At 45.0% G+C, this 27,282-nt stretch overlaps 1 protein-coding gene across 1 annotated transcript in view; it reads right to left on the bottom strand.

Moving 5' to 3' along the window:
• Positions 1–2,863: 2,863 nt before the first annotated feature.
• Positions 2,864–27,282, bottom strand: part of RRM2B (ribonucleotide reductase regulatory TP53 inducible subunit M2B) — an 80,201-nt gene continuing 55,782 nt past the window's right edge. The window contains exon 10 of the transcript XR_014159559.1: positions 2,864–2,909. The gene's annotated coding sequence lies outside the window, so the exon portion shown is untranslated. The remainder of the gene's footprint in view (positions 2,910–27,282) is intronic.

Genomic DNA, 27,282 nt, shown 5'->3' with positions numbered 1-27,282 from the left:
AACTTGATTTCTAAGTCAACTACTGTTCTCGCAACTTTGACACTATTCACTGGGAGAATTTGTGATGGTTTGATTTTGTTACTGATTATTTTTTCATTATTTAAATATGTTTTTAAATTGAATTGTTGAACTACTTTGTTGTTTGCTGCCCTGGGTTCCTTTGAGAGGAAGGGCTGGAATAATAATAATAATTGTTCCTTACTTCATAAAAGTTATACAGCACTTTTTAAAAAATCCCTCAAAGTAGTTTTATAACAAGAATATGCAGGATTTGATATGAGGTAGCAGATCTGCTTCCTTGGCTCCAGCTCTATTCTGCTTCAGGGGTTGGAGAACCTGTGGCCAGGGGTGGACCTTGATAATATGACGCCTTGTGTGTGGCCAAAAATTGACACCCTGACCCCACCTGCAGCCCTTTCACCACCTTCCCAAAGATAGGTAAGGGAGGCACTGGGTTTTGGGAAAGAGGAATAAGGCTCTGGCAGCATCCTAGAGCCCTCATTTTCAAAGCTGGGCAAGCACTAACTAGGCTTTGAGAAGAAGGCCTGAAGGTGCCCCCTTGGCTCCCGTGCTCGTGTGGGGGAGGAACGTCCTCTGCTGTGGCCCTTCAGACATCTTCTGTTTGAGGATTTGCAGGAGCCCATAGTATGCTATTGCCCCCACTGCCAGTGGTAACTAAACCTTTCAGCATTTAGCACTGGCCATGTTGTAACATCACATGAGATTATGCATTGAATTCCATGGACGGTCTTGTGTTTTTTGGCATCTGTGTCGAGAGACAATGGAGGGCGCCTCCAGGATGAAGTCAAACTACTGTGTCAGCAGCACCAACCTCCCTGGGATGCAAGGCTGGGCAATGTGTAGGGAGGTCCTGGTCTACCCAGATGACAAGATCCCCCCTCTCAGCTGATGTGGTCCAAAGGAAAGCAGAGCAATACATTTGGCACCAGCTTGGCTGCAGGAGTTGCCAGGAGGAGGAATACAAAGCGCCATCCAACCATCTTAGGGACTCCGCTCCAGATTTGTGTAGGTTTTCCTCCTTAGCAATTTCTTCTCCCAAAGGCATCCCACAAGGTAGCTAAGGTTTAGGACCAGAGCTTTCCTCCTAAACAGGCTGCCTTCCCAGGTTGACAAGCCCTACCTGCCCTTCACTTCCCTCTACAGCACATGCAGAAGCTGCCTTCTTGACCATTGGACCCACTATTGGTCTTGTCCGCTCAACCTGCCAGAGCCTGTTTTCGCACACAAGTGAAGTCATTGACTCACCAAGGGTTTGAGACCTATCAGCTACTTTCACCTGGTTTAGCCTGCCAGTCAAAACCGTTCCCAGGATGTGGCCACTGCCGCATGTTGACAGCTTCTAGGAGCCACAGCTGAGAGCTGAGTGCAGGGTGGGGACCAAAGATGGACAAACGACCCCAGAAGGAGCACGACATGTCCCTCACCAGAGGCACTACCAATGTGCTTGGCTTTGGGACTGTACCATGTGTGCCCTTTATAAAACAGTGAATTCATGGGCTCCTGGTCAGGGTAGTGGAGGCAGAGAATAAAGAAAAACTATCCTCGCATGATCCAACACAGCACAAAAGGCTGAAGCACGGAAACTGAAGGCCATGTTTTCAGTGTGCTTCTCTCCCTTGCCCAGAATACAGGAAGGCCGATGTGTTACAGACATTATGATTTGTACAAACAAATCCCTCACGTCTTCTCAGTTCATATTTATATATCTTTTTCATCTAACGGTTTACAGCAGTAAGCAGTAGATGTCCCCCAACCCTCCTCAATTTTGGCTTCCGTACCCAGAATAGTTTAAAGCCGGAAATTCTATCATTTTTTATAAGACACTTTCCACATCCCTCGCTTGAAGGTCACGCTGATGATTATCTCCAGTATAACTGAAGAACCGTGTAATTACAGCGAAATGTCACCTAGAAGAATAATCGCTTCTAGTCAAACGTCTCAGCTAGAAATATGCTGCTGCCAGTCTCCACTTCTACAATAAAGTTGGAAGCAACAGGGAAAGGGTGTGGGGAGAGATTGGACCTTTTCCTTCAAAGCAGTTTTGTTTTCTTCCAAACAGCGTAATCTGTTTTGGTTCCGAAATTGAATTACTTAAGTAGCTTGTCCCAGGATCCCTTATTTGTACAATGTTCCATCTCCTTGTGGTTGCTATAAAGTTACGTTCCGGCCTTCTCTGATTAGATTTCATAGCGAGCAAATTACAGCTTCTCCTTTCGAAAAAGCACTTTTGCATTAGTCACAAGGATTAGTAACACTCGGATCAAAGGATATCTTTACAGAGATACTCTAGACACGCAGAGAGCTAGCAACTTGGTGAGGAGATGGAGAATTAATCTGGGACATAAGGACTATAATCTTTATCTGCCGCACCAGGCGCTGACTCTCAAGTCCTTTTGTTTCCAAGCTGTCTTAAGCACATGTGTCTGTGGGCTAGTTTGTAGCCCAGGGTTATCAGCAGTAGCAGAACTTTTTATCTGAAACAGATCTCATATTATCTTTAATCCTTCTAGGACTCCAAAGAGATATTTGAATTTGCTGTAGGAGAAGACAGCAGCATCTATACCAAAGGAAGCTTGTTGTGGTCTTTGGGAAGAAGAAGAAGAAGAAGAAGAAGAAGAAGAAGAAGAAGAAGAAGAAGAAGAGGAGGAGGAGTTTGGATTTGATATCCCGCTTTATCACTACCCTAAGGAGTCTCAAAGCGGCTAACAATCTCCTTTCCCTTCCTCCCCCACAACAAACACTCTGTGAGGTGAGTGGGGCTGAGAGACTTCAAAGAAGTGTGACTAGCCCAAGGTCACCCAGCAGCTGCATGTGGAGGAGCAGGGAAGCGAACCCGGTTCACCAGATTACGAGTCTACCGCTCTTAACCACTACACCACACTGGCTCCCTTACTCTCTTGGGCAGTATGTATCTAGCACATCACATCCATACAATAATTTCTGATTCTGCAAAGGGACTTTCCCCACTCCTTCAGGCATCCATGCCCTGCATCCTCACCCAATTTGTTCTGAAGACACCAGCCAGAGCACCAAGGGGCCTCTACCCCCTACCTCACAGGGAGAACATCGTGGGAAGTAGGAGGTCAGTCTGACCCCATTGATTGGCCAGCAAAGGGGCAGCGCTGCTGGTGCTTGCTTTCCTCTGGGTCCCCAGCTTGAACTACTACTCCCTTTAACTCTGACAACTGGTCATGGTAGCAAGGGATAATGGGAGTTGAGAAGGCTGCTCTAGATGTTGTTGGATTATAATTCTCATCATGTCTTGTGACTGGCAGTGTTGGCTGGGAATTATGAGATTTGGAGTCCTATGACATCTCAGAGGCCCAGCCCTGATTTAGACCACACATAAGAGTTTGGCCTTTCTACAGGCAGTTTGCTCCTTATGTTTAGCAGGCTATTGGAATTCCCTCCAGCCTTTGGGGGATAATAGCTATTACTTCTCTGGTCCTAATGGCCACTGAGACAGGGAAATAAAAGAATCACGCATGAACAACACTGTACATGAAAAACTACCATGTTATGATATAGTGATGAGTGAGGATCTTGTTGTTTCTGTTTCTATTTCCTCTTTCTTTCGTTAGAGAAGCTTCTATCCCTGCTTTGTGACTTCTCCTATGTCTTCTGGTCATGGGTGAAGGGTTCCAAAAAGTCAATTCAAACCTCTCAACTTTTTGTGCATTGTATGGAACAGACTTTTCTAATGGGCTGCTGGTTGCAGGATGTCCTGTTTATAGTTTTCCAGGTTTGGTGCACATCAGCCTTTCCACATGATAAGCCAATCCTGCCCCGATCCTGCCTTTTCCTCTTTCCTTCACTTGCAAGCTGCTTGAGCCTTCCAAAGCTGAAACTCCTTCGTGAAGTGGAGGGGGGTTAGGAGAAATGCATCCTCAACAACAGCTCTGCGAGACCAGAAGGAAATTTGAGAGCACACACTATAATTTGCTGGAGGAATCATGCTATTTACACACGGCTATAATAAAAGCCTGCCAATTTATTTATTTATTTTGCAAGTGGCTCGCCGGCAGCAACAGGAGCGTTCAGCAAAAAGTGCCTCCCACAAATTCCTTGGATGACCATGGAAATCGCTGGGTGTAAAGGCTCTCACGATGTATAATAAAGGGGGCGGGACAGAACTGGAGTACTTGATGTGCAGAAAAAGCTGCCCGTGCTGTCAGAGCCACCGCTGGGAAGCTACAGAACAGATATAATTACATCCATTTGTTAGCTCTTTGGGCAATAACCCGTACTTGCATAACAGCCCCAGCAACTCGTCTGTAAAGTCTGTTATGGCAACAAACAAAGCTTGCTAAGGAAGTGCTAGCATTTCCTTTTCCCAAAGAGTGGAGCAAGTTGAAGTCAAGTTTGTTTTTAATCCAACCTGAGGCCCTTCGGATGCATTTGGAATACACCTCTCAACATCCAGCATAGTCAATGGTCAGAGGTGATGGGAGTCCAAAAAAAAATCTGAGAGACATCAGGCTAGATGATGATGATGATGATGATGATGATGATTACTCCACCCATCTGACTAGGTTTCCCCAACCATTCTGGGTGGCTTACAGCACATAAAAAAATGGTAAAACATCAGACATTAAAAAAATTCCCTATACAGAGCTAACTTCAGATGCCTTCTAATAGTCAGACAGTTGTTTATCTGATAGGAGGGCGTTCCACAGGGCAGGTGCCACAACCGAGAAGGCCCTATGCCTGGTTCCCTGTCTGAGCTGAACAATGGGGGTGGCTTCTTCAGGTGTACTGGGCCAAGGCCGAGGCTGCTTCATATCTAAGAAGCTAGAAAAACTATGATCTTTGGTCAGATATAGGTCCATGTTTTGATTTCCTTCCAACCACCAGCAGGTTGCTTTTGCTTTGTCTGCTTGGAATGAGCTCAGAGATCCCTCCTTAAGAAAAGTTTGAGGCATGTGCAAACTGTTGGTTTCTGCTCTCTTCACTGTGCAGTGAAGTGCTTGTCACGAGACAGGTGTTTACATTCCACAGTCTGTGCTGTTTGGGTTTTCCCACGGGAAAGGGAGACTGGATGTGACGTACACTGGCTTCCTGTTTTTTTTTCACTGTTCTTTGCAGTTCAGTGTGTGTTGTTTCTCTCCGTGCTTTAGAGGAGAGAGGATGCTTTTCTCTGCTCCGGCAGAGGCAAGATGTTTTTCTGTAACATACCAGCTTTGAAGTGTAAATAAAGAAATATAGAGTATGTGGCACGTACTCCTCATCCTTCCGCTGTGCACGGGACACTGCATATCACCAACACATGGTTATGGGCCCAGATATCGGAACAGCGGCAGAGGGACGGATCGGATGATATCTCTGCGTGTCAAGATGATTGATGAGGTATGTGCTACTGCTCCGGGCAGCCTGCCAGCTTCTAATTAATGGCTTTATGGCTGGACTTTGAACTTTTAAGGCCGTTTTGCCAGGCTCAAAGGAACAAGTTCCTATGCTGGGGAAATCGAAAGTAACTTTTAAAAGTGCTTTTGGACTAAAGCAGCTGCAGAAAATAGTGACGCAGCATGGTTTAAAGCAGCAGACATGACGCAGAAGGCTAATGCCAGAGTCATGATGGCCCTTCAGGATGCTTGTGGAATTCCTAAGCTCAATAAGAAAAACTATGCGGACTGGGTTCTCTATGCAGAGGCTATTCTGCGGAAAGAGGGTCTGTTTGAAGTTATTACAGACACCCCCCCAGCTCCAGTTACAGATGCATGGCAAGCTAAAGATTCCAAAGCAAGGGGAACTCTTACATTGATAGTATCCCCAGAAGAGCTCTGTCTGTTGCGTGATAAGACCTCAGCCAGACAAATTTGGGACGCTTTGAGAGAGGCTCACTTGAGGACAGAAGCTGGATCCACTATGTTTTACTTTAACAAGCTGCATAATATGGCTCTTGCTGAAGGTGGAGATGTGCGTATACATCTGATGGAGATGCAGAATCTGAGACATGAGCTGCAACAGAGAGGACTCAACTTTCCAGAGGCTGTGTATTCCTTCATGATACTACAATCTTTGGGTTCAGGTTGGGAGTCTGTTGCGACTCAGATTGCTGTACAGCCTACTGCTCAGCTGACAGTGGTCTATGTTACTGCCGTGATTCTGAATGAAGCAGATCGCCGGGGTGCTAGCTGCATGGGCAAGGGGGAGACTTCACAGTCGTCATCCCATAGTGCAGTGGAACCACCAGATGGCGCCAAAGCTTTGAAGGCAGTGAAATGCTACTCGTGTGGACGTCTAGGCCATATGAAGAGGGAATGCAAATATCCCAGGGCCAAGACAGAGCAGCGCAGCGGAAGCTCATCGCGTGGAAGAGGCCAGAGCAAAGGCAAAGGTCCAGTGTCAAGGACAACGCAGCACAAGGCAATGGTCTCACGCTTCACTCCAAAGGTTGCAGAGGTCCAGAAGACATCTAGATCTTTCTTCGTTGTTGATTCAGCGGCGACCCACCACATGTGCAACGATAAGCGACTGTTCGTGTCTTTTACACCGCAGGAAGGTGCGATTCACCAGGCGGATGACCACACAATCCCCAGTAAAGGCTACGGAACTGTTGTTCTTCACAGTTTGGACTTATCGATACAGAATGTGCTTTATGTGCCGGATGCCAAACATAATCTGCTCAGCGTTGGACAGCTGAATGAGCGGAATATTGACGTTTCCTTTAAGAACAAAAGGTGCATCATCACAAAGAAAAATGATTATGTATTGTATGCTGAATATGTTGATCGTTTATATGTTTTGTATTTTGATGATATTGTGCAGGATGACACTTGTTGCATTGCAGGTACTAACAAAAGTTTGCATGCAGAATGTATTCATGATTTTCACAGGAAATTTGGTCATTTGCATTTTGAGGCAGTATCTAAAATGCCTGCCTTGGTTGAAGGTATGACTATTAAACCCTGCAGGTACCACATGAAGTGCAAGGCATGCGCAGCAAACAAGGTGAAAATGGCTGCGAAAGGTAAGGTGTCTAGTAGGCAAGCTACAGAACCATACCAAATTGTTCATGCTGATTTGGTTGGACCACTAGCGCCCTCTTTGGGAGGAAACAGGTACTTCATGGTTCTCATTGATGCATTTTCCAGGTATATTTATGTGTACAATCTCAAGCAGAAATCAGAGGCTTTTCCTAGGTTCAAGGAATTCTGTGCTTGGTTGGAAAATGTGCATGGTAAGAAGGTAAAGACTCTTTTCAGTGATCACGGGGGAGAATTCACTTCTCAGCAGTTTGAAGCTTTTCTGACTGAGAAAGGAATTCAACACGATTTGTCTAGTCCTCGCTCGCCATGGCAGAATGGACTTGCGGAACGAGCAAACCAGACATTGCTTCAAGGGTTAAAAACCTTGCTGCATGATGCAAATCTTCCAGAGAGTTATTGGGCCGAAGCTCTCTCATGTTTCACTTACAGTTATAATCGCAGGTTATCTTCAGCGATTGGTTGTACCCCCTATGAGAAGATGTTTGGCAAAAAGCCATACATCAAACACATGAAAATTTTTGGTTCTGACATGTGGGTTCACTCACCACAAAACTCCAAGTTAGACAAGCGTGGATTGCATGGTATCTTTCTAGGTTATCAGAAAGGGTCTTACAGAATAATGATGACTGACTCAAAGGCAATTAAGCTCACAAGAAGTGTTGAGTACAATGCCAAGTGGGGGGAGAATGTGGGAATTTTCCAATGTTATCCTGATGACAGTGATGAGACTGAGGATAGTCAAAAGCAACCGCAACAACCCACACCCACTGATGAAGGTTCTGATTCTGAGTCTGAAACTGAATCGGGTGATTCAGAGGATTTCAAGAGTGCGAAAGCCTCTATGCGACCCTCTGAAAGCTCTGATCAAGAATTGGAGGAACCATTGTTCACAATAGGCCACTTTTCTCCCAAGAAGGAAGAGGAAAGTGTTGAAGACCTACGGCTAATTCGCAGGTCACAAAGAGCCACAAAAGGCAGACCTCCAAAGAGATTTGCTGATGAGTTTGCTAAGATAGCAGTAACAGCTGTTAAAAGCTCCAAGAAGATATTTGAACCTTCAAGTTTCCAAGAAATCCAGGATTTGGATTCAAAGGAAGCTGAGCCATGGTTAAATGCCATGAAGGCTGAGCTTGATTCCTTAGAAAGGAACAAAACATGGGACCTTGTTCCAGTAGTTCCAGGAATGAAATTGCTTGGAAGCAAATGGGTCTTCAAAGCGAAGACTGATCAAAATGGCAAGATAGTCAGACACAAAGCCAGATTGGTAGCCAGAGGTTTTGCACAGGTACCAGGTGAAGACTATCACGAGACCTACTCACCCACAGTGAGGTATGAGAGCATTAGGCTTATGCTCAAGCTAGCTGCAGAGGAAAATCTACACATTAGTCACCATGATGTGAATACAGCTTTTCTGTACGGATCTCTAGATGAATCACTTTATATGCTTCCACCTGATGGCGTACAGGTAAAACAGGGATTTGTTTGTGCTCTGAAGAAATCCCTTTATGGTCTCAAACAAAGTGCACGGTGTTGGCACACAAAACTCACTGAAGTATTGTTTTATCTAGGTTTTAAGCAAGGGAAAGCTGATCCATGTGTATTTGTCAAAGAGGAGGGGCAGAAGAAACTGTATTGTTTGTTTTATGTTGATGATCTTTTATTCTTTTGGAAGGATGTCACAATGTACAATAATGCCCTAGCTCAACTGAAAGAGCACTTTGACATGAAAGATCTTGGTGAGGTAAACAACTACCTATCTCTAGAAATAGAGAGAGATCAAGATGGTAACATTCTAGTACACCAGTCACGGAAAATTGCTGATGTGTTAAGCAAACTGAACCTGATGGATGCTAACCCTGTAGACACACCGATGACAACAGGTTATCAGGTAGATGACACTGAAGAAGCATTTTCTGACACTACACTGTACAGAAGTGTGCTAGGCAAGCTAAACTTCATTGCCAGATGTTCAAGACCAGACATTGCTGTTAGCTGTAATTTGCTAAGCAGACAAGTCAACAATCCTACTGTTAAGGATTGGAAAGCTCTGAAACGCATAGCGCGGTATTTGAAAGGCACTATGCATTACAGACTGAGATTTAACAATCAGAAGTCTGGTGGTCTTGAGATATTTGCAGATGCAAGTTTTGGAAGTGACACTACAGACAGGAAAAGTACGTCTGGAGTTTGCTATATGTACAATCAGGGTCTATTTGATTGGTCATGCAAGAAGCAAACAACAGTTAGCTTAAGTACTTGTGAAGCTGAACTGAATGCACTGTCTTATTCACTTAAAGATTGTGAATGGTTGTTACAATTGTGCAAAGACATGAAAATTCCTGTCAAATGTCCAATCCAGGTTTACCAGGACAACAAAGCATGTTTGGCTTTGCTGAATTCTGAAGGTTGTAAGCAAAGCACGAAGCACTTGCAATTGAAGTTGCAACATGCTAGGGAACGTATTCAGAAGGGACTCGTAACGGTGTCCTATATGCCAGGTAATGAAATTCCTGCTGATGTATTGTCCAAGATTGTATCGAGGGATCAACACTGTACCTATGTGCAGAAGTTGGGTTTGTACTGATATTGTACGAACACGCTGCCCAGTGATGTTCACAGAAAGGGGGAGGATGTTGGTTTCTGCTCTCTTCACTGTGCAGCGAAGTGCTTGTCACGAGACAGGTGTTTACATTCCACAGTCTGTGCTGTTTGGGTTTTCCCACGGGAAAGGGAGACTGGATGTGACGTACACTGGTTTCCTGTTTTTTTTTCACTGTTCTTTGCAGTTCAGTGTGTGTTGTTTCTCTCCGTGCTTTAGAGGAGAGAGGATGCTTTTCTCTGCTCCGGCAGAGGCAAGATGTTTTTCTGTAACATACCAGCTTTGAAGTGTAAATAAAGAAATATAGAGTATGTGGCACGTACTCCTCATCCTTCCGCTGTGCACGGGACACTGCATATCACCAACAATGTGTCCCAGTGAATTTTATTGTTTGTTTGTTAATTTATATTCCACTTATATCAGAACCAGTGAAGGTGGTGAATGTCCTGTGTGAGTGTCTGGAATGTGTGGATGAGGGTGAAACCAGATGCAATGTTAAATGTGTCTTTGCATTTAACATGCACCTTTTAAAAATGCAAATAGCATCCAATGGAGGGCACTGGCAATGATCAGAATCACAGAAAGCAGGAAGGAGGGATTTAACACTTTCCTCTCCCGCTGTGATCCTGAGGGAAATTCCTCCTTTGAAGATGCTATTTGCTTGCATGGAATTCCCTCGTGGAGCTTATTTTATTTTTATCTTTTTTAAAAAAAAAAAATTGACTTGCCTTTCTGCGTAATGCCTAAAATGCCGCACAAACACCACACATCACTGAGGCAATAGCACTGGCGGAAAACAGGGGTGCGAAGGGAGCGGACTGCCCCCAGCACCACTATTCTGGTGCCATCGTGGCGGCCCCCCCAGACACAAGCTGCGCACAGCCCTGAATGCCGGGCCCCACGGCCCCACAGGCAGCACATCACACCCCCAGAACATGCCCCATGCCCCTGTGGGCTGTGCACCATGCCCTCACAGGTGGCATACCATGCCCTGGGATCCGCACCATGCCCCCGCAGGCGGCACACATTGCCCCCGCAGGCGCCAGCTACGCCCCCGCCTGCTCTCCGCCCCCAGTAGCAGAGCATGCAGCTTCGCCACTGGGGAATAGAAAGTGAATATTGCATCTCTATGGAAATGGACAGTGAACAGCATATCGATTGTCTCCAATCGATACAAAATTGTATTATTTTGGCATGATTTTTATGATCGTCTCGCACATATAGTTTCCAGGGCAGGGGGAGAATGTGCTGTGGAACTTCATGACAACAATCCTCTTCTGCAAAGAGCAGAGGTTCGCTGCCTTAAAACATTTCCACACACAATTTGTGCCCAAGCATGTAAATTCCAAAGCCTTTTCGAAACTGTTTTTCTGCTTTAATGCAGCAAGAGGGAGGGTGTCAGATTCCCTCTCCCCTTCAGCCTTTAGAACTCACATGATTATTTGCTGCTATCACACGCACAGAAACGGCATCAGATGCTCTTTTTCATGAGTTTTCATGAAGATGTCGAGCCCGTGTGCAGCAGCTGTGAAAAAAAGGCAAATTCTGCGTTAAGGATCATTAGGAAAGAGATTGCAAGTAGAACTGCCACTATCACAATGCCGCTGTACAAATCTACTGTGCCACCGTGCTTGGAATATTGTGTGGGCAGCTTGGGTAGCCTGACATGAAAAATAATATCACAGAGCTTGGAAGCTGCAGCCAAAATGATCAGCTGAAGGAATTGGGGCTGGAGCAACTCCAGGGAAGGCTACAACATATGGGGCTGTTTGGTTGGGGGGGCAGTGAGTAGGGGGTGGCATGAAGTATAATGGTGTTATAGATTGGGGAGACCCTCCTAAACCCTTGAAATTAATAAATGGTAGGATTTTGATTATTTGGAGGGAAGACTGCACGCCAGTGGAAAAATACAAGCTTAGCTTCCTTTCCATGCCAGGACATCACCAGGGATAGATGGATTAACATGACAAAAGGTGTTGATGGCCCATCTTGGACCTGAGCAGACAGAAGGTTACCAGAGTAACTGGGTGTGAAGTCACAGGCAAAGATGGTCTGTAGCAAGGTGTGCTGGGAGGGAGAGAGAACATGGGGAGTTCCATTTTGGGCAGGCCGGCTGAAGGCTGGCTGGGAGAGATGCCTTCAGTTCCAGTGCTGCCCTGCTATTGGAACTAGTTCTTCTTCGGGTGACAATGCTGTAAGATCAGGACTCCCTCCATGCAAGCGGAAGGTCTAAATATGTGAACAAATCATATTTCTTAAAACTACGACAGTCTCTGCCGCATCTTTAATTCTCCAAAGGAGCACAAACCCTGGGTGAGCACCTGGAACCTCCTGGAGTCTTGCTACCCCTGGAGAGTGGGGGTGGCACCCAGCTTCTATAACAATATTACATATGGTGTGGCTTAAGGGGGCAGAGGTAGTTTTTTCACCCTCTCCATAATACTAGAACCTGGGACCATCCAGTGAAGCTTAACATTGGAAGATTCAAGACACAAAAGACAGTGCATGTAGTCTACTGTATGGAAGTAAGAGACCTGTGGTCTCGCCCAACACCGCCATGTGGCCCCCAGCTGGTTCTCCATGCTGGAATGTGGCCCTCAGGCTGCAAAAGCTTTTCCCTTCCAGGTGAAGCAGACATTTTGCATTGTTTGTTGTGGATTATCTTGCGTCACCTCCACCACTTAAATGACACATCAGCGGAGATGTAGTTCATCCCTTCTAATACAACATGAGGTTCTGCCCACGCTAGGTCCTTATTTGATTGTGGAATGCTTTGAGTGCCGTTTATTTTTAAAACAATGCGCCAATATTTTCAGTGCAGCTTATATGGGAAGAACCAGTAGGCAGAACTCCTACGTACAGCTTCATTTCAGAACTTCGCACCAGCTATGCCAGCCAGCAAAAGAATCTGCTTCTCACAAAATTGCCACTCTGCATTCATTAAGCTGTCAGTTGCTCACCAGACTCTTGGATGTCCATACTGTTATTGCAAGGAGCAGAAAAAGGAGCAAGCAAAACTATTATTATTCTTAATAAGAAAATTTAACTTGTTAGTTGCTTAACACAGAAGAAAAAATTCTCTAAGTGACTTACAAAAATCTCCTGATCGTTACTTACAACTTTTGTTTGTACCTGCCAGATGTGGAAGTGAACTTAGGAGGAACAGACTTCCCCAAGGCTACCCATAAGATCTAGAACCAAGTTGAGATTTGCAGAACAGGCCAACATTTCTCCACGCTGTTTTAATGATCAAGGCACTTTTTGGCTCAAGGTTTTGCTCGGCAGAGCAAAAGTGACTGCTTATTGTTCATCATCCTTAAGTCAGTTGAGCTCTGCTGCACTGAACTCTAAATAAAAGATGGATGGGAATTAGATTAAACATCAAAGCCGCAAGAGAGTGCCCTGTGTGTGTGGCTTAGTGCAATAAAAAAAGCCCTGTAATTGCATGCGTTTTTGAATTAACCAGACCACGTCTTGCAGCAAAGCAAGCCTGCGTGACTTGTGGCCCGTCAAGCCAAACACAGTTTATGTATCATGGCCAAGATGCTGCTGGATGGGGGGGAGTGTTGCCAAGCATCTAGAAGACCTCAATATATGGGTGGTAGGCTGTAGGATGGATGTCGGCTAACAGCTTGAGGCTGAATCCTGACAAGAGAGAAGTACTGTTTTGGGGGACAGGAGGTGGGCGGGTGTGGAGGACTCCATGGTCCTGAATGGGGTAACTGTGCCCCTGAAGAACCAGGTGCACGGCCTGGGAGTCATTTTGGACTCACAGCTGTCCATGGAGGCACAGGTCAATTCTGTGTCCAGGGCAGCTGTTTATCAGCTCCATCTGGACTGTCTCGCCAGAGTGATGCATGCTCTGGTTATCTCCCACTTGGACTACTGCAATGCACTCTATGTGGGGCTACCTTTGAAGGTGACCCGGAATCTACAACTAATCCAGAATGCAGCAGCTAGACTGGTGACTGGGAGTGGCTGCCGAGACCACATAACACCGGTCTTGAAAGACCTACATTGGCTCCCAGTACGTTTCCGAGCATAATTCAAAGTGTTGGTGCTGACCTTTAAAGCCCTAAACGGCCTCAGTCCAGTATACCTGAAGGAGCATCTCCACCCCTTTCTGGCGGTTCCCTCACAGTGAGAAGCCAAGTACAGGGAACCAGGCAGAGGGCCTTCTCGGTAGTGGCACCCGCCCTGTGGAACGCCCTCCTACCAGATGTCAAAGAGAACAACAACTACCAGACTTTTAGAAGACTTCTGAAGGCAGCCCTGTTTAGGGAAGCTTTTAATGTTTAATAGACTATTGTATTTTAATGTTGTGTTGGAAGCCGCCCAGAGTGGCTGGGGGAACCTAGCCAGATGGGCGGGGTATGAATAATAATTTATTATTAAATTATTATTATTAATCAGCTTAGCGGATTATAAATTGTGCTGCTCCGTTGTAAAGCACAGACTGGCCTTCTCTCAGCTGCCCTACAGAACACAAGTAGAGAGCTCTGTTGGACCACCCCAGTGGCCCATTGAGTCCAGCCTGCTGCTCTCACAGTACCCAACAAGATGCACGCAGGCAGGATTGGAATGCAACAGCGTTCTCCCCTCCTGCAGTTTCAGCAGCTGGTAGTCAGAGGCACAGTGCTTGCAACTGTGGAGGCAGAACATAAAAGACTCTGGAGTTACATTAGCAGCCACTGATTTATCCTCCACAAATTTGTCTAATCCTCTTTTAAACCCATCCAAGTTGGTGGCCATCACTGCCTCTTAGGGAGCCAATCCCATAGCTTAACTATGCGCCGTGTGAAGAAGGACTTTCTTTTGCCTGTCTCGAATCCTCCAACATTCAACTTCATTGCCTGTCCACCAGTTCCTGCATTATAAGAAAAGGAGAAAAACATTCTCCAGCTGCTTTCTCTGCATCATACATAATTCTATAAACTTCTATCGTGTCTCTTTTTACTCACCTTTCCTCTAAACCAGGGTTTCCCAAACTACAGTTCCCATAATCCCTGACCACTGGTCCTGCTAGCTAGGGATGGTGGGAGTTGTAGTCCAAAAACAGCTGGAGACCCAAGTTTGGGAAACCCTACTCTAAACTGAAAAGCTCCACGCGTGGCAACCTTTCCTCACAGGCTCTTTCATTTTGGTTGCCCTTTTCTGCAAATTCTCCAATATCCTTTCTTAAGGGGAGCTGAACGAAACTGTACGCAGTCTTCCAAGATTTGCACAATGGAATTGCAGTATAGGCAGTTTTATCTTCTATCCCTTTCCTAATGATTCCTAGCATGGGATCCACCGTGAAGAAGAAGAAGAAGAAGAAGAAGAAGAAGAAGAAGAAGAAGAAGAAGAAGAAGAAGAAGAGGAAGAGTAGTAGTAGTAGTAGTAGTTTGGATTTGATATCCCGCTTTATCACTACCCTAAGGAGTCTCAAAGCGGCTAACAATCTCCTTTCCCTTCCTCCCCCACAACAAACACTCTGTGAGGTGAGTGGGGCTGAGAGACTTCAGAGAAGTGTGACTAGCCCAAGGACACCCAGCAGCTACAAGTGGAGGAGCAGAGACGCGAACCCGGTTCACCAGATTACGAGTCTACTGCTCTTAACCACTACACCACACTGGCTCAGTTGCTACATGCTGGGTCAACACCTTCCATGAGGAACCTTAGACCTGGAGGGGCAATTATGGTTCTCCAACGCGGGTGGCGCTGTGGGTAAAACCTCAGCGCCTAGGACTTGCTGATCGTATGGTCGGCGGTTCGAATCCCCGCGGCGGGGTGAGCTCCCGTCGTTCGGTCCCAGCTCCTGCCCACCTAGCAGTTCGAAAGCACTCTTAAGTGCAAGTAGATAAATAGGTACCGCTTTATAGCGGGAAGGTAAACGGCGTTTCCGTGTGCTGCGCTGGTGCTGGCTTGCCAGAGCAGCTTCGTCATGCTGGCCACGTGACCCGGAAGTGTCTCTGGACAGCGCTGGCCCCCGGCCTCTTAAGCGAGATGGGCGTGCAACCCCAGAGTCGGTCACGACTGGCCCATACGGGCAGGGGTACCTTTACCTTTTTAAGCTTTTCTGTCTAACCTTTGGGAATCCCCCAAGGCCAGGCCACAATCCCTTCTGTTTCTACTTCTGACCTTCCTCAAGAATCTTTGCCTGGCTGGAAAGTGTCCTTGAACTCTGATAATAATGGAGGGGGAAATAGAGAGGCGGGTGGGAGTGTCTGTAGAAACTCGTGGACTGTCCAAAAGTAAAATTTGCATTCACAGCTCCACCCATTTTTCCTCTGGCCCCACTCAGCACTGGCATTTTGGACTCCAGAAAGCAATTTGCCCCTCAGACTGAAAAAGGTCCCCCAGCTACAGAGTAATGAGCTTAAGGAAATAGATTTCTCAATAAAAGCTTTTCGTATTACTGTACCATGTCTCAGAGCAGAACTGTAATCCACACTGTACAGAACCGACCCTAACTGCCTTCTCCATGGTACTTGCCAACAAAAATATATAATTAGCTGTAAACTCTGAAAGGCCCAATGAGTCTATAAAAGTGAAAGGGCTGCCCTGGCCCTCATCAGTTGTAGTAGCTCTTTAATTGTCATGCATCCCTAATGCAATGAGGTTTCTCACACAGCATGTGCCCTTACTTGTTAATTTCACCCTAAAAAAAGCCAAAGCAGACCAAGATCTAATAATATTTCCATCTCATTGTCCTTTTGTCCCCACAGAAGGAGATGGGGCTGGGTGTTACAAACAAAGTATCCTGTGCTTTTGTGGGGAAATTAACTTAATCGCTTCAATGTTAATTGTTTTAGCTACACCAGATTGACTAGGCAATAAATGGTTCCCCCAATTTTCTTCTTCAGCAGAGCAAGAAATTAGACAAGTTGAAGCAAGATAATAATCAGCAGGGGAAATTATTATTTTCAGAAAAGATGCCTGGAACCCAGAGAATTAAATCTCCGTGACAGCCAAGACGTGAATATTAATTGAATCTCAAATAATTCATTTTTTTTTTCAATTTACGCCTGACAAACAACAATCACAAGGTGGCAGCTTCAAATCATTTGTTTGATTCCTTCTCTCCCCTGTTTGCTCTTTCAGATGGCTGTAGGGCGGAGGTGGGAAGACCTTCGGTTTCTGCACTTTGTTTTTGTACTGGATCATTGCAGCCCATCAGCTACAGGGAAGTGCAAAATGGTAGTTTGGGGTTTGTGGATGTACATGCAAAGGATCGTGTCCTCCTGAATATACCAGCCTAGACTGTAAGATCTTCCTTGGAGGCCCTTCTACTGGTTATCCTGCCTAACTGGTGAGGCAGCTTCACCTTAGAGTGAGGGCCTTCTTCAGCTGTGGTGTCCTAATGATGGAATACCCCCCCCCACAGCTCACTTGGTCCATGGGGTCATGAAGAGTCGGACACGACTAAACGACTAAACAACAACAGCTCACTTGGCACCGATATTAAATTTTTTCAGTGCTAAGTAAAGATTACCACAGGCCTTTGAGAACCATACTTCAGTCCTTGGAACAAATTATGTGCAGCCTGGTTTTAGTTCTTGTTTTTGGAATGATCTTAAACAGCTAATGCTGTTTTTTAAAAATATGGGCGTTGCATTGATTTTTCTGTTTTGCCTTTGTTGATGTGGTTTGAGTTTTGCAAAAGAAAAAGAAAATCCAGAAGAGTACACATGTCGGTTTCTTGCAGCAAAAACAATCAAGGAGCCTTGAGGCGCCTTAAAGACAAATGAATGTCATAGTATTTGTACCCTGCAACCATACTTTTGGGTTGTCAGTAACAGACATTGTGCTTCAATAAGACATTAAATATATAAAAATATTATTCATTCCATCATAAATTTGTTAGTCTTTAAAGGGACGCGAGTGGCGCTGTGGGTAAAACCTCAGTGCCTAGGACTTGCCGATCGTATGATCGGCAGTTCGAATCCCCGCGGCGGGGTGAGCTCCCGTTGCTCGGTCCCAGCGCCTGCCCACCTAGCAGTTCAAAAGCACCCCTAAGTGCAAGTAGATAGATAGGTACCGCTTTATAGCGGGAAGGTAAACGGCGTTTCCGTGTGCTGCTCTGGTGCTGGTTCGCCAGAGCAGCTTCGTCACGCTGGCCACGTGACCCGGAAGTGTCTCTGGACAGCGCTGGCCCCCAGCCTCTTAAGTGAGATGGGCGCACAACCCTAGAGTCGGTCACGACTGGCCCATACGGGCAGGGGTACCTTTACCTTTTAAAGGGACTGAAAGATTGTTTCTGAATTTTGTATAAACTGTCAGAGGGCATTGTTAATGAGAAGTCAATAAATGTCCAAATAAATAAAATCAATAGGTTGCAAGCCTATGCACACCACTGGGGAGTAGGTCCCATTAAATTAAATAGCACTTACTTTCGACTAGACATGCATTAGGATTGCACTGTTAAGGTTAAACAACAGCATGCCTCTCAAACACATGGTCATCTTAGGAATTTATTTCCTGAGTTCACTGCCCTTTCACAGAAAAAGCTACTCCTGGCTCTCACAAGCAACGGGGAAGAAATTTGATTCAGTTCGTATTTAAAGGCAACCTCACTTAATTTGCACTTTCTGAAACGACACACAAACCGAAACACAGGCGTCCCTCGAAATTCACATTGCAATGCAGTTTTCCAGCCAAATATGGTGTGGAGGAAAAAGGATTGTGCTATGCTACCATGAGTATGCAAATGCATATGTTAGTGAAAACAGCATGGAAAAATGCATTACATTAGGTAAAAAATGCATATGTGTACACTAAGAAAAATTTGCCCCCCCCAAAAAAAAGCTTATGAATTTTCACAAGAACATTTAAAAAAAAAAAAAAAGATCACAAACTGATGTGGAGAACTGAACTTAAGATTGGAACAATGAGAAACTGAAAATGCTATATTTGCCCATCCCTAGTCCTCTCACACACATATCCCCACACTTTTTCCATTTCAGCAAACTAATTTAGAGAGGCAGGTTGCTGCTACTATCAAACAAATTTGAATCAGAAAGCCTTGCTACTCTACCATTCTACATTGGGTCTAGCTCTGCTGCAGAGCAGGTGACCAGCCCTTCTGCCAAGCCAATCAATGGCAAAGCAAACATTTCCACTTCTCTGAGCTTGCCTTCTTAGACCTGTCTTACGGTGGATGATGTTGTATTTTTGTAGGCTTGTGTTGTTTGTTTGTGGCAAAAGATCTGAGCCAGAATGACAGCAGTGAACCTACACGACATGACGCATCTGCTATACATGTAATATCCAACAACAGGGGATTGAGGGGATGGCACCTCATGTCATTTCTCCTCATTCAGCTGCTCTCAAGGAAGCAGAGTTCGCTATGACAACATTGTCAGAGCAGCAGTCCGTGGCAACAATTAGCTGTCAGTTGAATAGTTCTTTCCAGCACTGCCTGCAGAGAGATGCAGGCAACTGCTATCACACTTTCAAACAAGAGCATACAGCTCTGCAGTAGCTGTGATCCTCTGGGGTGTTTCCTCCTCTGGAGTGGAGATCTTCTGGATCACAAGATGTGATCCACCCAGACAACATCGGTCTTTTAGCCATTCCTGGCGGTCCATTTCAGGTTCAATAGCAGGCATCTTCTTTCCATTGCACCTCTACTATGAAATGCCCTTCTTTCTGCCATACGTACAACAGCAGCCACCAGTTGCTTCAGATGTTGTGTGTGTGTGTGTGTGTGTGTGTGTGTGTGTGTGTATTTGCCCAGGTTTTTCAGACTCAAAATAGCAGACTGAGGCTGCAGTCACATGGCAGTTTATTCTGTTTTCACAACTTTTCCCTAACTGTTCAGTTCCACATTATGTTTGAGCTTTCATGCAATCTAAAAACTGTTTCTGGATTTATAGTGGAATGCTGTGCAATTTGACTGCTCTTTTCCATGTTATTTGCTTCCAGGGGGAAATCCATTTGGAAATAATGTGTTATATTCCACAGTAGTTCCACGATATGCCACCACAGTTCCAGAGCTGGCTTTTACATTGTTTGAAAGTTCATTTGTAACGTGGGAATTAATAGCTAGGGAAATGTAATGAAAATGGAATAAACTGCCATGTTGTCATATAATATAACTGTGGAATTGTAAGGGACCCCAAGAGTCATCTAATCAAATTGTCTTCAGTTGTCTTCAATGCAGGAATCACAACTAAACAATCCCTGACCTGATCCTATGCATGCTTCCTGGGGAATAATTGCCCCTGAAATCAATGGGATGTTTTTGAGTAAGTAGGGGCGCCATCTTGCTCTCAGGATTGTGGGTGCCTACCACCGCAACATGGACTACTGTGACGTCTCTCTCACACACATGCCTACAGGTAGTGTGTGTGATGGCACACATACTAAGTGCAGGCATGTGTGTGTGACATCACACTTCCGCATTGTGGTGGTCAGCAGTGGCACCAGGTCCTCTTCCTCCTCCTCTCCGCACCCAGTGAGGCACCCTTTTTTTGAGGAGAGGGGCTCAGGCTCAGAGACAGAGAGACCCTGCGTCCGTCTCTGAGCCCCCCCCCCCTCAAAAGGGTGCCTTGCTTGCTGGCTGCAGAGGGCAGAGATGAACTGCTTCTCTCTCGGAGGCAGCACTGCTGCTGCCTGCCGGCTTTTCTCATTGACTTTGTGGGTTCCCAGCCCCCACAATTATATTATTGTGGGTGCCCAAGCACCCATGAAGGGATGCAGGTGGTGCTGTGGGTTAAACCACAGAGCCTAGGACTTGCCGATCAGAAGGTCGGCAGTTCGAATCCCCGCGACGGGGTGAGCTCCCGTTGCTCGGTCCCTGCTCCTGCCAACCTAGCAGTTCGAAAGCATGTCAAAGTGCAAGTAGATAAATAGGGAAGGTAAACGGCATTTCCGTGCGCTGCTCTGGTTTGCCAGAAGTGGCTTAGTCATGCTGGCCACATGACCCGGAAGCTGCACGCCGGCTCACTTGGCCAATAAAGCGATATGAGCGCCACAACCCCAGAGACAGCCATGACTAGACCTCATGGTCAGGGGTCCCTTTACCTTTAAGCACCCATGGCCCCCTGGAGTTGGCTTCTATGTGAATAAGCCTACACCAGGCTGTGAGCCCAACAATGATTCATATCATGTTCAGCTGTGTTTAAACCTACTAAGGTAGATTAAATCTTTTTTTCCAAGTTAGGTTGCCAACTGGCCAGGAAAAACAACAACAACAAAGCAGCCCTGGGTTACTCCTCTGCCTTTTAACAGACTTCATGGGCAGAGAGAAGGAGACACGTTTGGGCGTTTTCCATTGCATGAAACCAAACATCGTCACCCTGCTAATTACAATAACCTGGTCAGGAGCTCTCAACCCTCTTCAAAGGGATTGGAAGAATAGATTGGGTCTGCTGAAAGAAACGTCATCTCTCAAATGCAGGCGCAGGGACTGCAGAAAAACACAGTGATGCAGCAAGGCCCCAGTGCCTCTGCCGTCACCCCCAAAGAGTTTGCTCCAAATTTACACCCCTTTTTCATTTGCAAGTATTGCAGAGCGCATGTTGTATGGCACTACTAAGCCACCTTTCATTCAGTTCAGCGGCAGAATGCTCTCTGACCATTAAAACGACGCCACGCTGTGTCAGGCAGGCTCTTGTGGGGAGATAATACTGCGCTGCTCAAAAGCAGCATGCAGTGAAAGGAAGGGAAGAAGACAATTATATCAAAAAGCTGGGGGACCCCTCTGGTTCACAAAGCCCATCTAAATCGAGAGTGAGAGAAAGAGATAAATATTTTACTCTTAGGTTCTGAATTGCCTAATGCAGAAGAAGAAGCATTTCTGTGAAACAGTCAGGTAATTGGAAAGTTACTTCAGGGCAAATGGAGCATTTTGGATTGAGCTCCTGCAGCAAAGGGAATAATTTGCTTGCATGTCACCAGCTAGCTAACAAGCTCACTGTGTTAGGGGCATGGCCCAGCGGTAGAACAGACCCCCCTGCATGCAGAAGGCTCCGAGTTCAAACTCTCCCATCATCTCTAGTCTTAAAAGGATCCCAAGTAGCAACCTCAATAGACCCCCACCAGATACCCCAGGAAGCTCCACTTGGCCAGAGAGGACCAGACTGTGCCATCTTGATGGCTTGACCACACGTCTTTCCACAGTGGGGACATAGGTTTCCAGGTGGGAGTTGATCACGCTGTGGATTTGCCAAGCGTGCCTTCCTCTTAGCATATTTCTCCCTTGCGACACGAGTTCGAGTGTCTTCAAAGCCCATGACACCTTTGGTAAAGGCTGTTCTCCAACTGGAGCACTCGTAGGCAAGTGTTTCCCAGTTGTCAGTGTTGATACTACATTTTTTTAGATTTGCCTTGAGACAGTCTTTAAACCTCTTTTGTTGACCACCAGCATTACGCTTTCTATTGGAATAGAGTAGTTGCTTTGGAAGACAATCATCAAGTATCTGCACAACATAACCAGTCCAACGAAGTTGATGTTGAAGAATCATTGCTTCAACACTGGTGATCTAGGTAGGTCACCTCACCTCGTTTATTTGTTTTCTGTGGACCACTTGAAAATTGCTGGCTTCTCAGTGGACATCTGAAAAATAAATTATATTCAGAGTAGTATATAGTCACAGCATGCCTGACAGGACCGTCTGAAGGTAGGCAGAAGTTCCGTTAAACAGTCCTTTGACTGGAGTGCTTGCTGGCCTTGAATTCAAATGTTTTTATTAGAGGCTAGTTGAAACCTTCCAGCTACCACAACTACTTCATCAGTGCTTTTTTCCTGGGGGCGACACAGGGGTACGCATACCCCTAAACATTTTGTGAATCTAAGTTTGGCCACATTGAGGGGCAGTATTTCAATATGAGTAGGAAAATGAGAGTACCCCTAAACATTATTATTTTTTTTAGAAAAAAGCAGTGCTCTTCATTTTGTTTTTGTTTTTTGTTTGTTTTTTTAAAGAAGAAGATCCCTTTCAAGAATGGTCTTCATTTATCAGCATTACTGCATTCTGGAACTAGTGCAATCTTAGATAGCCAAGTCAAATAGATGAGGCACAATTTAAAAAACCTCCACAAATGAACTAGAGTAACTTACATGTAGGCTGTTATGGACAAAGGAGGGTATTCAGCCAACACATCAGAAGTGTTGGCCTTCTGAGCTTGTGTTCTATGCTGTAAGGACTTGACAACAGCATAGCTCCAGAGCAAAGGAGATTGCTCCTCTACAGAGCATTATATGCACACACTACCACTGATTTCTATACATCCTCCATTATACAGGGCTCCCAGCACCATAATAAGGCAAAGAAACCACATTTCCCAAAATTTACCAAAAATAGCCAAATAGATGGTTTTATTTTGTTCCAAAAGGTAATAGAAAATTGTGATTCGGGGATGAAGGGAAGGGGACCTGACTGAATAGGAACATGGATGCCATAATCCTCAAGATGTATCATCATGTACTCAGGATACCGCTCCCAGCTGCCAAACCAGGCCTTAACAGCCCTGACAAGGGGACCAGACTAGGTATTGTCAGAGGGGAATGAGACCCAGGAAGAACAAATAAAAGTGCCAAGGGATGCCTTCCTGACAAAAGGATATGTAGATATTTTCATTAACTTGCTTGAAGTGGGTACTTGAACCATGCATAATTGACAGGGTCGTGTCTGGATCTCAGATTTCTGCCTGACACCACACCTTTTCTGTGACACACATATGATATTTTGGTTTTTTTTAAAAAAAATATTTATTAAAGTTTTTAAATATAAATGCACAAATAATAAACGATCTTACTTCTATCACAACAATTTCATCACTTCTTTGGACTCCCTCACGTCTCCCGCTCCCATTTACATCGTTAAAAAATTTTTCTAAACAAATTATCAACTTGTTTACAATCTCATGTCCACTCATTCAAATATAATCTAGCACTTCTTCCAAAAAATTTTATATTTTCTTTAGTCTCACTTATCATCAAATTTAAATCTAGTTTAGTGGTGGCCAATTTTTTATAATCTAGCATCCTTCTTAACATTCAACCAAATTACAATGTTTTTGTAGATACATCTTGAATTTCTCCCAGTCTTCCTCCATCTTCTCTTCTCCCAGATCACGGATTCTGCCAGTCATCTCGGCCAGTTGCATATAGTCCATCAGCTGCATCTGCCACTCTTCCAGTGTGGGTAGATCTTGAGTTTTCCAGTTTTTTGCGATGAGAATCCTTGCTGCCGATATTTTGATGATGCTGTGTGAAATGTATTGTGGGAAATTGTGGGAACTCTTAAGAAGCCATGTGCCCTTTGTTTTGGGCTTACTCTTCCTTGTTTTGCTTGGGAGTTGGAACCTTGTTGCAATAATAAACGGTCAGGATTTCTAGCTGCTGTTTTACTTCAAATTTGCCTGGCAAATTTCTTGTTTGAACCTGACTGATTCTAAACCAGCACGGCTAGACCCTAGCAAAGTTGGGAAACAGTTTTAGTACCGTACCCCAAGATTTTGTCCTTATCAAGGCCTTTCAGTGAACTGGAGAATTCTCAGTCTAAATTAAAGCTGATTCTTAAACCATATATTATCCATTCTTAAAAGCTTTCAGGTTTTGTTCTGTGGACAGGGGTAGCAAATTCTGGCAGATGGTGTGTGTGTATGTGTGCACACATGCGTGTGTGCATGCACATACATACATACATGCATACATACAGGTGTAGGTCAGGTGAGCATAGGTTTTGGGCAATGACATCATAGACCAAATATGTGCCAGCCCTAAATATCCCTGCATACCAGAGGCTCCCCACCTCTCCTATAGCACTTTGTAATATAGCCAGAAAATAGTGGTAGTAGCAGTAGCATAAACCAGCTTAACTTAGAATCTAAAATGAAGTTTAACACCAGATTGTTAAGCTAGAATTGTTTGGCATGTTTCTACACTCTCGAGCTTAGGGTAGAGAAGAGTTTCTGAATGTCCATGTTAATTCAACCCAACACTAGAGTGTTATGCCGGTACGTTTTGTCCCAAGACTAACATCTAGACATCTAAACTGCAAAACATTCTGCTAGAGCTATTAATATTAAATCTTTCAGGAAAAGGTGGGATATTTTGGCAGCATATGTTTGTTTCCAGGGGACAACCATCCAAAGAGGAAGTCGAAGATCCGGTCTCCAAATACAAACAAGGAAATCTTATAAACTGTTAGGCACAGTATTCTTATTTGAAGAAGAAAGTACCTGGATTGTTTCGTTTTTAACAACCACAATTCGTTTTTTAAAAAGTTTTGTCTTTTTAGAAAACACAGTATTTTAAAAATGTTCTCTCAGTTAACAATAGATGAGGATCTGCCTACCTGGCTGTGTGTGTGGAGGATCTTTCAGAATAAGCAAAATCTTTAGGCCATTTTATACAGAAGCAAAGCCAGTTTAGCCACCAAATTACACTTAGGATTTCCACCTGTCCCTAGAAAAATGGGACTGCCAGGTTTTTGGACTGTGTTCCCTGTCCCATTTTCCCATTTTAACTTCAAACAGGACACTTTTTTCCTGTATTCAAGCTCAGCCGGCCCAAAATGGCAGTTGCATCGCTGTTGGTGCAGCTGATGAGGAGCAGAGCGACAACAGAGAGAAGGGAAAAGGAGCAACCTCCTCTCTCTCTCTCTCCCTCCTTCCTTCTCTCTTGTGGGTGATCCTGCTCAGCATGGAGCGGGTCCATTGCCACTTGCCCCCCTCCACCACCCTGACCTGACCTCTGCTCCCCTTCCCCCTCCCCCTCCTCTTCCTCTACACTCGAGTCTCTTCCAGGAGGTTGGAGCTGCCACTCAAGTCAACTGTGGGAGCCATCCGTCTACCCCTGGCCCCTGCCCGTCTACGTGAGTTGAGTGGAAGAGTGGGGCCAGGGTGGTGAGGGAGGCGGGAGGCCGAATGTGGGGAAATCCCACACACACAAATGAGGGGGGAGGGTTTGGTGCCATGAGTGTGGGGCCCCCCAATCCCCACGCCCAACCTGTCCTTTATTTTGCAAAGTTTGTCCTGTATTTTGCCTGACCAAAGGTGGCAACCCTAGGAACACTGACCAATGCAATGAAGCCAGTTGTCGTTCTCTGGTTGAGTCTACCTGTATGGATACATGTGCTAGCAAAGCTGTGCTTGTCACAGTCAAACTTTATGTTGATAGGTGCACACTTCAAAACATATAAAGGATACTTCTATGGCTGGATGAACGAGTCCCATATCTTCTGTGCTCCTCTGATGGGTTTTATCTTAGACGAATGATACCCTAGTCTCATCTTACAGATAGATATAGGCCTGCCTGTTAAGAATTTGGGGGAGTTAAGAAGCCTATCTCAGTTGAATGGACATCCCCTATGAACAGAGTAATAGAATTCCAAGATATTCAGCGTTGTGTGTGGTCCAACACTGTTTCCATATAGCGTAGCTTACACTTAAAGTTCTCCACAACTTCTTTACGCAGTTTGTTCCATTGCTAACTTTGTTCTAGCAGAAAATCTTTTCTAATCTTTAGCCAAGATCAGCACATCCTGTTTGATATAGCCATTGCTTCTTATTGACCTATTCACATAGGATAGGATGAACAGCTGCTGCCAATCTTATAAGGAACCGCCTTGTGGGATGACAACAGCAACAACAACAACATTCCACTTAACTACCGTTATCTCTAAATGGTGTATTGATAATACAATACAGAAGAGTTAAAAATCAATTAAATTATAAAATTAGATTTCAACTAAAATGGCTGCTCTAATAATAATAAAACAGTATTCAATAGGTGCTGAATGTTCAGCAGGGAGGGAGTTTGGCAGACCTCAACCAGAAGGGCGTTCCATAAAATTGGGCCCACAATACAGAATGTGCAACTCCTGGTGGTTATGAGCCATGCATCCAAGCCATGTGGGGTCAGTAACAGTGACTCCCCCAAAGACCTCAGTGATTGGGCAGGGATGGAAAAGATCAGGCAGCTGGGTATCTTGGACCCCAGTTTTTAAGGACCTTGCACACTAACACAAGAATCTTGAAGCAAATCCGATAGCATGTGGGCAGCCTGTGCAAGCTTTTGAGCACTGGAGGTCTGCATTGGTAATAGCCTGTCCTCCCATCCACAGTCTAGCTTCAGTGTTTTGTACCAGCTTGAGCCTCCAACCCAACTCAGAGTGTGATGGACTCATGTTGGTGAAAACATACTAGGCCGTTGAAACAAGCGAGCCACACCACAGAGCACAGAGGACAATATTTCTTATTGAGACGGGAGTTAAGACTCAAGAAAATGAAAGCAAAACCACTCCAGCTGGAAAAAGAAACAGATTTTGCGTTGGACATAAATAATCTCATTGATCTTGATGCAGTTAGATCTAAGAACATAAGATAAGCCCTGCTGATTCACACTGATTTAGTCAATCATTCTGTTCCCACAGTGGCCTTTACCTGTGTGAATTTCTCTAATCTCCTTTTAAAGTCATCCAAGATTGGTGGCCGTCACTGCAGCTTCTGGGAGTGAATGCCTGTAGTTAAGCCATCTGCTTAATAATTGCATTTTGGGACACAAGGTTTAGCGCCAAAATAGAAATAGCACCCAAAGACTCCAACGTCAAAAAGGGAGGCCAGTTTCCAGCTTTCTTACATTACTTTTCTATATTAACATGCAAAATCTTTACACATCCTTAGTACAAAGAAAGGAAGAGGAGTTGTGTTTAGAACCAGGGAAGGATTTCCTTTCCCCTG

This window comes from Podarcis erhardii (assembly GCF_964252035.2).
Source record: "Podarcis erhardii genome assembly, chromosome: 8".
Taxonomy (NCBI): domain Eukaryota; kingdom Metazoa; phylum Chordata; class Lepidosauria; order Squamata; family Lacertidae; genus Podarcis; species Podarcis erhardii.
The sequence above is the reverse complement of the archived record's forward strand: the minus strand, read 5'-3'. Positions and strand labels throughout refer to the sequence as shown.